Genomic DNA, 9,506 nt, shown 5'->3' on the forward strand with positions numbered 1-9,506 from the left:
ATCGTGTCTCCACGAGGCCTGACCACCCGTCACGGCACTGGGGTCCCCATGGACCGGGCAGCCTGCAGGGTTGCCCTACGCCGGACGCACAACTCCAGGGGCTTCCCAAGGAAACATTTAAGGGGGAGCTAGAAGGTACCAAGGGCAGGAGAGTGGTAAGGATACTACAGCACCCCTTTCTCAAATCATACCTGGTCACTAGCTCAATCCCATGCCAGTGTGCCCATGACAAAGTGACAGAAAGGTCCCTCAAGGAGCTCATTTAAGCTCACATTCTACTCCCGTGTGTAATCAACCAGCTCGGCTTTTGGAATGGCCAGAAATAGTTCCCCTAATTTTAGGACAAGCCAATCAACATTTACTGCCAGGCATTTCCACTTGCACTGGAGTCCATTTCCGCATAATAATCTTTAACCATCTAGCTGGTTAAAGAAGAGAGAAAGGGAAATGTGTTCAACCCTCCATAGTAAAACAGTAGTAAAACAGTAAAAAAAAAAAAAAATTAAGAAAAGCAGCAGACTCAGCAACTGTAATGCTGCTCACCACGAAGAGCTTCTCTGACTTTATTATCCATTACTAATGTAGCCTTTTATTGTATTTTTGGTAGCTTTTTTATTTTTCTTGCATTTTTTCATTAATAAATCTGCATACAGTGTCCCGCAACAGCAACGCTCTACTCATTCTAGAACATAGCAATAAAACTTGAATCATGAAGCTCATTAGTAAATACCACTAACTTTTAGCCATTTAATGCCAGAATGTTAAAACACAACACTCTCTTCGCTATTTTGCATCATGATTCAAAACAAAACACAGCCGAGCCTTGAACAACATGGGGGCTGGGGTGCCAGGGTATCAACACCCCCAACTGTTGTTCAAACTCCACGTATAACTTTTGACTCCCCTCAAACGTAACCACCAACAGCCTGCTGTTGAGCAGAAGCCTTACTGATCACAGAAACAAGTAAGACATATTTTGCATGTCAGATGTATTACCCACTGCATTCTTCCACTACAGTCAGCTAGAGAAAATAAAGTATTACGAAGAAAATCATAAGGAAAAAACAACGCATTGACAGTCCTGTACTATATTTATCAAAAAAGTCCTGAGGCACCTGGGTGGCTCAGTTGGTTAAGCGTCTGACTTTGGCTCAGGTCATGGCTTCGTGGTTCGTGAGTTCAAGCCCCCCATCAGGCTCTGCACTGGCACTGTGGAGCCTGCTTGGGGTTCTCTCTCTCCTTCTCTTTCGGCCGCTCCCCCCTCAAAAATAAATTAATAAACTTTATTAAAAACTTCCACTTATAAGTGGACCTGCACAGTTCAGATCTAGGTTGTTCAATGGCCAACTGTATACAAGTATAAAAAAAGTGAGTCTAGTTTAACTATAAGCTGCGAAGACTCTTCCGTTTCATACTTTCGGCACAATTGGTATTTTTCTTTTTTTTTTTTTAATTTTTTTTTTTAACGTTTATTTATTTTTGAGACAGAGAGAGACAGAGCATGAACGGGGGAGGGGCAGAGAGAGGGAGACCCAGAATCGGAAGCAGGCTCCAGGCTCCGAGCCGTCAGCCCAGAGCCCGACGCGGGGCTCGAACTCACGGGCCGTGAGATCGTGACCTGAGCCGAAGTGGGACGCTTAACCGCCCGAGCCACCCAGGCGCCCCTCAATTGGTATTTTTCTAAGAAACTGGAATTGCGGAAAAATTCCTACGTTCTTCCTGGAAATGAATCCCATTGATCAGTCATTCATGAAAGCTGCGATCTGAGTACCAAAATGTCACAATTCGGATTGACTGCAAGGAAGTATACTATGAACTAGTAAAAAAAAAAAAAAAAAAAAAAAAGAAAGAAAAAAGGTAAAATCAAATTTCCAATTACAACATTTCTAAGCGTTTCCCTTTTCTGGTAAAAAGAACATGCTGCCTTTCAGGTGCTGTGAACAACAATAAATGAGCTCGTGAGTATCAAGTGTCTCCCCGAGGGACTAGACTGGAGAAATAGGAGTTGCATGGTTGGGGGACCCTAGTGCCCCACCTTTTAGCCTTCTGGGAATCACCTTTCTTGAACTTCTAAATAAAATAACTCGAGACGTCATGGTAGGTAACCACTAGGATGCAGAGTGCTTCTGTGCACTTCGGATGATTCCCGGGGAGTATCTCTCTCTCCTGTTTGTTCCTTGTGACATTCGGCTCCGAACTTCTGCCTCCAGTTTCTTTGGACTACTGCTGACTTCGGTCCATCTAGTTACCATTAAGTGAAATCGCTCCAGTTTTCACACACTTCTGTTTGAGGGGTGCCTGACTGGCTCAGTCAGAAGAGCATGTGACTCTTGGGGCGCCTGGGTGGCTCAGTCGGTTAAGCGTCCGACCTCGGCTCAGGTCATGATCTCAACGGTTCGTGGGTTTGAGCCCCGCGTCGGGCTCTGTGCTGACAGCTCAGAGCCTGCAGCCTGCTTGGGGTTCTGCGTGTCCCTCTCTCTCTGTCCCTCCCCTGCTCGCACTGTCTCTGTCTCTCTCAAAAATACAATGAACATTAAAAAAAAATTTTTTTTTAAGAAAAGCATGTGACTCTCAAACCTCGGGGTCTTGAGTTTGAGCCCCACGTTGGATGGTAGAGATTATTTAAGTAAGTAAATAAGTGAGTAAGTAAATAAATAAATGTACGTATGTATGTATGTATGTAAAAACAAACTTCTGTCTGAATACAGAAACAGAGCCCCTTCCTCCTCTCCCCAAGGTGCACAAATCCAAACCCCAGGTTGTGATGGTTAACACATCGTGCTTGAAACAAGAATTTTATAAGAATGTTACAATGCCGGGGCGCCTGGGTGGCTCAGTCGGTTAAGCGTCTGACTCTTGGCTTCAGGTCAGGTCACGGTCTCAACGTTCGTGGGTTCTAGCAATGCGCTGGGCTCCTCGCTGACAGTGCGGTGCCTGTTTGGGATTCTCTCTCTCTCTCTCTCTCTCTCTCTCTCTCTCTCTGCCCCTCCCCTGTTCTCGCTCTCTCAAAATAAACAAAATAAATAAACATAAAAAATAAAATAAAAACGAATATTATAATGCAGAAAAGGAACATTTAGCTCAGTATCGGACATTGTTGTTTCCCAAACCCATAGGACATACCCCAATATGGAGGTTCTCTTGCAGCTCAACTGCCTCTTTTCCCATCACCTCCCCCCAACCCTCCTCCCCGCCCCCTGCCCCCCCCCCCCCCGCCCAGTTCCCAGGTTTTGTCCCAGGGCATGCCAGAGGAAGTGGAAAATCCCCAGACCTCCTTGAGGGTTTCCACTGCCACCCCTCCATCCTCCACCACCAAGTAAACGTCTGCATTATTAGAATAAGTTAGCATTCCACTCTGAATTATTCACACTTAGATTACTTCCAATATCTAAGCACAAAGAATAAGCACTCGGCTTACTTCTGCATGTTAATAGTGCTTCCAGTATATTCCTTCCAGAACAAAGAGAAAGACCAGCTACTCCAAATCTTCCAGCCCCAGGAAGCTATCCTGCAATTTTTGAAAAGCAGCTTTATCTCTGCTGCCAGTCTTCATGAAATCAGAAAAACTGAGGTTGAGTGTTGGACCATCTCACTCTGATGTGAATAGCATTAATAATTTCTTGTCAGGCTATTTTTCTAAAGATTTTGTTTTTAAGCAATCTCTACACCCGACGCGGGGCTCGAACTCACAACCTTGAGATCAAGAGTCCCATGCTCCACTGACTGAGCCAGCCAGGCACCCCACAGTCAGACTATTTTAGTAAATGGGTTTTTAAAAATCATTTAAAATTAGTACATTAACTGTTTCTGCAAATAGGAAGCTGCCAACTTTCAATTAGAAAGCAGTTGTTTTCTAAAGTAAGCCAACAATTACCCTGCAGATTTGTTTAGGGATTGTTTTTTTAGACAGTACAAAGATAAGCTTCAGCCTAGCCCACATTCAAATGATCCCAAAAAATCCAATTAATGAGCTTTTGCCAAACTGTAAAGACAGGCTTCCTTTCTGACTAATGGCAGCTCAACAATCCTGAGTGACTGTATTTAGATATGGTCACGGAATTCTCTAGCAGACAAAGATCTTGGTCTTTAGCTTATCCTGTTGTTTTGTAGGAGAAAAAAAATTAAGTCCTGAGAGTAAATTGCTCTGGTTTACACAGCCTATTAACTGGCCGCTGTACCAGGGTGTCTAGACATTTACTCTTAAATGGCAAGACTGTTAGCATGATATTGATATTAGCTAAATGTATCTGTTTGGATTAGTGTCACCTGACTATAGAACTTTAATTCTCACATTAAAAGAAAAGCCCACAGGTAAACAATTGAGGGCTGTTATGATGATTCTACTTGGTCCTTAGGAACCTAAGCACCTTCTGGGAATCTGTTTCTCTCTCTAAGACAAAAAAAAAAAAAAAAAGGAAGAGTGGATCACCTTCTCTGCCCTACTTTGATTCCGTTCCTACAGTCATCTTGGACCACAAAGACTAGAGAGAGAGCATGAGGAAAGGGGAAAGGGAGAGAGAGAGAGAGAGAGAGAGAGAGAGAGAGGGAGAGAGAGACTCCCAAACAGGCTCCGTGCTTTGCCAGGAGCCGACACAGGGCTTGATCCCACGACCCTGGGATCAAGACCTCAGCCGAAATCAAGAGTCAGATGCTTGACCGGGTGAACCACCCAGGGGCCCTGATCCCCTGCCCCTTAAAAGGAGACGTCCCAGAACTCCCAAATGACACTTCCGTTCTCATTGACCAGAACTCAGTTACAGAGTCATGCTTAGCTACAAAGAAGTTTGGTAATGATAGCCTTTACTGTGGCACACGATGTGCTGGAATGAAAATTTGGCTTCTTTGACTCAGCCGGCGATGGAGAACAGACACTGAAAGGCTGCTAGCTTTTGCTTGTCTTAAGGCCTGTGTTAAGACTCCTAAGGAAAACTTTACATGCACAGAGAATGACAGTCCCTTCTATTACCAGTGACTCTAAGATTCAGGGAAATGACATGCCTATATGGGGTCTGGGTTCTTGGTATATTATATCACATCTAGCAGAAATCTGAGCTCAAATCTAAGCCACATTTACCATGGGGAACCAGACAGGTCTGGGTATTTTTAGCTAAGCCATGGAACAGACGTGCCAGAAGCCTATTTGTGTGAAGGACGGAAGAGATTTCTGGCAGAGAATTCACCTTAAAGGAAGTCGCTTATTCGTTATTTTCATTTCGTTCACTTATTCAACAAGGTTTTCTTGAGAATACGTTATATTCCTAATGGGCGAGGTAGCCAGTTTTCAAAAGGAAACCATCGGGGCTCCAGCGGCTCGGCCGAGGAGAGCACAGGACTCTTGATCTCAGGGTCACAAGTTTAAGCCCTACTGTGGGCGTACAGCTTCCTTTAAAAAAAAAAAGTAAACAATGAATAAAATAACTAGATACCTTGTTACGAACAGCGTTAGACTGCACGGAGAAAACGAACCAGAAGTCTGCACCACAGAAGAAAAACCAGCACCTACTCAGAACACTGAAGACAGAGTGGGAAGCAAAGGTGTTGATTACAAGGATGTGGCTTCTGCACATTCATGAAAAACCTGGAAACAACTTAGATGCCCATCAATTAAGGAACTGATACATATAATTTGATATATTCACATGGTGACTATTATATAGCAGTTACGCTGAATCAATAGATTCCTATGCATCGACATGGGAAGTTTGAAAAAAATGTTAAATTAGAAGAATGAAATGTGACACGTGTTTTCTCACAAAACAAGTGTATATATTGTCCATGGATGTGTGTGTGTGTGTGTGTGTGTGTGTGTGTGTGTGTGTGTGTGTAAAGACATACAAAAGGGACACGAACATATACATCAATGTGGTGCCTTTGGGGAGAGGACTTCACCGGAACCTTCCTATATTGATTTTTATATTAATAATATTGTTCAGGGGCACCTGGGTGGCTCAGTCGGCTAAGTGTCCAACTTCGGCTCAGGTCAGGGTCTCGCAGTTTGTGAGGTCGAGCCCCGCGTCGGGCTCTGTGCTGACAGCTGGGATCCTGGAGCCTGCTGCGGATTCTGTGTCTCCCTCTCTCTCTGCCCCTCCCCCTCTCTCTGCCCCTCCCCACCTCTCTCAAAAATTAATAAACATTAAAAAAATAATACTGTTCAGATTTGCTTTAGGTCATTTTTACATCGTTAATTTGGGTGACGGGAACAAAGGTGCTTGCTATGCTAGTCTCTGCATTGCTCTGCGCTTGTCTCTCTGTCTCTGTCTGTCTGTCTGTCTCTCTCTCTCACACACACACACACGCACACACCAGGGGAAGCTATATTAGGAGCGTTGGTCCTGCCATGATAATACTTCTAAATCCAGTTACTTTTGATATATCAGACGTTTTCTGAGTTTAAAAGGAGTCATACAATGTATGACCAAGCAGAATTGACCCGGAGGGAGCATCAAACATAGTATTTCTTCTTGCTTTAAAGTTGTAGAAAGAATTTCAATTTAGACAAACTATGAGCCAAATGCTTCTCACTTAAATAAGATAGTCAAGGGCATTTTTTCCTCCCAATTAATTAATGAAGAATTAGAGCATATGGTAGTATCCCATCAAGAGTGCACTAGGTTACAGACCTTTGGTATTGCGGGACCAAATTCCTATAGAAATCATGGGGGTGCAGTCAAATGCTCCTCTGATAACAATAGCTATAATTTATCAATTGTCTATCGTTGTGGATTTAGGAGTGACAGCTGTTCACTCCTTTATTTATTTATTTATTTATTTATTTTATTTTGAAGTAATCTCTACACCCAACTTGGGGCTTGAACTCACAACCCTGGATCAAGAGCCACGTGCTCTAATGACGAAGCCAGCCAGGTGCCCTGCTGTTCACCCTTTCAAATCCAGTGTGGGCTCCTACCTAGTAGAGAAGTAAACAGAGGTATCATATACGCGGAGATCAAAATATCAGCTTCATACTATGAACCTTGAATTCAATCAATTGGTTAGGTCTATGGCTACAGTCGAACTTCACGGCGGTGATTTCTGAATTGAATTTAGCCCCCAGTTCCAGGCAGTGTGAGCCATATTCTGAGGGCAAGTGGCCCTGAAAGAGAGAGAACACAAAAGGGCACTGACAGGCACCAGGCTAAACTTATCCGATTCATCACTTGAAGTCACTAGCAAGGTCAGTTCTCTTTTGGGAGTTGAGACAGAGAAAGAGAGAGAGAGGGGGGGGGGGGGAGAGAGAGAGAGAGAGAGAGAGAGAGAGAGAGAGAGAGAGAGAATCTCAAGCAGGCCCCGTGCTGTCAGCACAGAGCCAACGTGGGGCTCGAACTCACAAACTGTGAGATCATGACCTGAGCCCAAATCAAGAGCCGAACTCCTAACCGACTGAGCCACCCGGGCGGCCCTCTTCTATGTTTCTCACAACACTCACAAGGTCGGCATCGTTACCCAGACTCCACGAAAGAGGAAAGTGAGACTCAGGGCATTTAAGTAACTGGCCTGTGCCCATACTTTTGGCTAGATGGCTGAGCTGGAATTCAAACCTAGTTCTGCATGACCCCAAAGCCCATACGGTTTCTACTATCCACACTGCCTGGCCATGAAGTCACCTGATTTCTGTTGAAAATAATTATAGTAATACAGAGGAAGCCTGAGTCCTTTCAACTTTCTTGGATAATTGGCACTTGTCAATCGGCCAAGTATGAGACGATTCCGAAGGAAATGTCTCCCCACAAAAATTTATTGTTTAATTTTAAGTTAATTCACCTTTGGAAGTCTGAGAGGTTGAGTCCCATCCTGCCTTGCGTGTGTACACACAGTACCTATTGGCAATTAAAATGAGTTACAAATGTGTCAAGAAGAGATCCTGCTGCTGAAATCCAGGTCAGGTTACTTGAAATGGATATATATCTTCCTCTCCTAAATGTTAATTAGATGTTCTATTTTATCTTCAAAGTTTCTAGCAGAAATTTTCTGGAAGTTGACACTTATAGGTCAAGAGAGTTTCAAGCCCTCACACAGCGTCCTCAGCCTCCATACTTACGAACTCTTTTCTGAAGGGTTTATAGACCTTTACTCAAAATTTGGAAATGTAGAAGAAAGCGAAAGAAAAAAAAGAAAAACTATTATGGACACTGGTCTCCCTGCAGTATCTTCATAATGGTTCAGTAGACCCAGGAAATGATAACATGAAAAGTAAGCTCCTTCGGATTCCATTGGGTCCGAGGGTTTAGCATTATACGCTGGTCATAAAGGAAATCTTTTGCAACTCAACACCAAGGTCTGTGCTCTTCTTTTTTGCAATTCAGTAAGTATTTATCAAGCATTTTATTGCATTTTATAGAGTTTGTCACCCAAAGCACAAATAAAGAGCCATCAAGTCTTAGCCAAACGGGTTTGAAATAAAATGGGATCGCTTCATGTGACTGACCAACAAGCCACTTTCTATGGGCATTTATTGGAACACGATTCAGAACCGAAGTGTATTTGTGGCATTAAATTTTAATGCTGATTCTCACTGAAAAAATACAATCTTAAACCTGAAGCATCGAAACACCAACCCGCCAAGCGGAGGCATTTGCTCGAGAGTTGGGAGATCTGACTTTTGCCCTAGGTTCTGCCTGGGTGACTTTGAATAAGCCACCTCACCTCCGTGAGCCTTAGTTTCCCCATTTATAAAATGAAGATGGTGGACTGGAATTGGCCCTGCAATTTGCATCCGATTCCCCTGAGAGTCCTATAAAAATATGGTTCCCAGACTCTACCCTCAGAAAAGTCTATTCAGTGAGTCTGGGGTGGGTCCCAGAAATCTAGTCTACAGACAACCTTTCAAGGAAGAACAACGATCGCGATGGTATCTTTCTTGTAGAGACTTCTATGTGGTGCCGGCCCATTCCAAGTAATCATTTTCCTAGATGTGGACGGCTGCCTGCATGCTGATCGTTTTCTTTGACGAAACATCTAATGGTGGATGAAGGAATTCCCAGATCAACTTTAAGAGGCAAAAGGAGAGGGGAGGAAGGAAGGCAGGCAGATGTACATATAAACCACAAATTCTTAGGCTATCAAGTGCTTTTAGTCGACGTCTAGACCCAAAATAATCACGGACATCTTCCAAGTAGAAAAATCCTTAAAGATGACTACTTTGGTATGTCAGTGAAAGATAACAACTGAACATGCATAAAAGCAGCTTTGTGAATCTGCAAGGTTTAATTGTAGATCACTTGCCCTACTCCCCTGTATTTTCAGAACTTTCTGCATAGAATATTTGTTATATTAGTATATCGTAGTGGTTTTTAACAGTTGTTTAAGGGGTGCCTGGGTGGCTCAGTCGGTGAAGCGTCCGACTTTGGCTCAGGTCACGATCTCACCAGTTTGAGATGGAGCCCCGCATCGGGCTCGGTGCTGACAGCTCAGAGCTTGCTCGGGATTCTCTCTCGCTCCCTCTCTCTCTGCCTCTCCTCCATTCACACTCTGCCTCTCAAAAATAAAGAAAGGTTTAAAAAAATTAT

This window comes from Panthera tigris, chromosome X, assembly GCF_018350195.1.
Source record: "Panthera tigris isolate Pti1 chromosome X, P.tigris_Pti1_mat1.1, whole genome shotgun sequence".
NCBI lineage: Eukaryota > Metazoa > Chordata > Mammalia > Carnivora > Felidae > Panthera > Panthera tigris.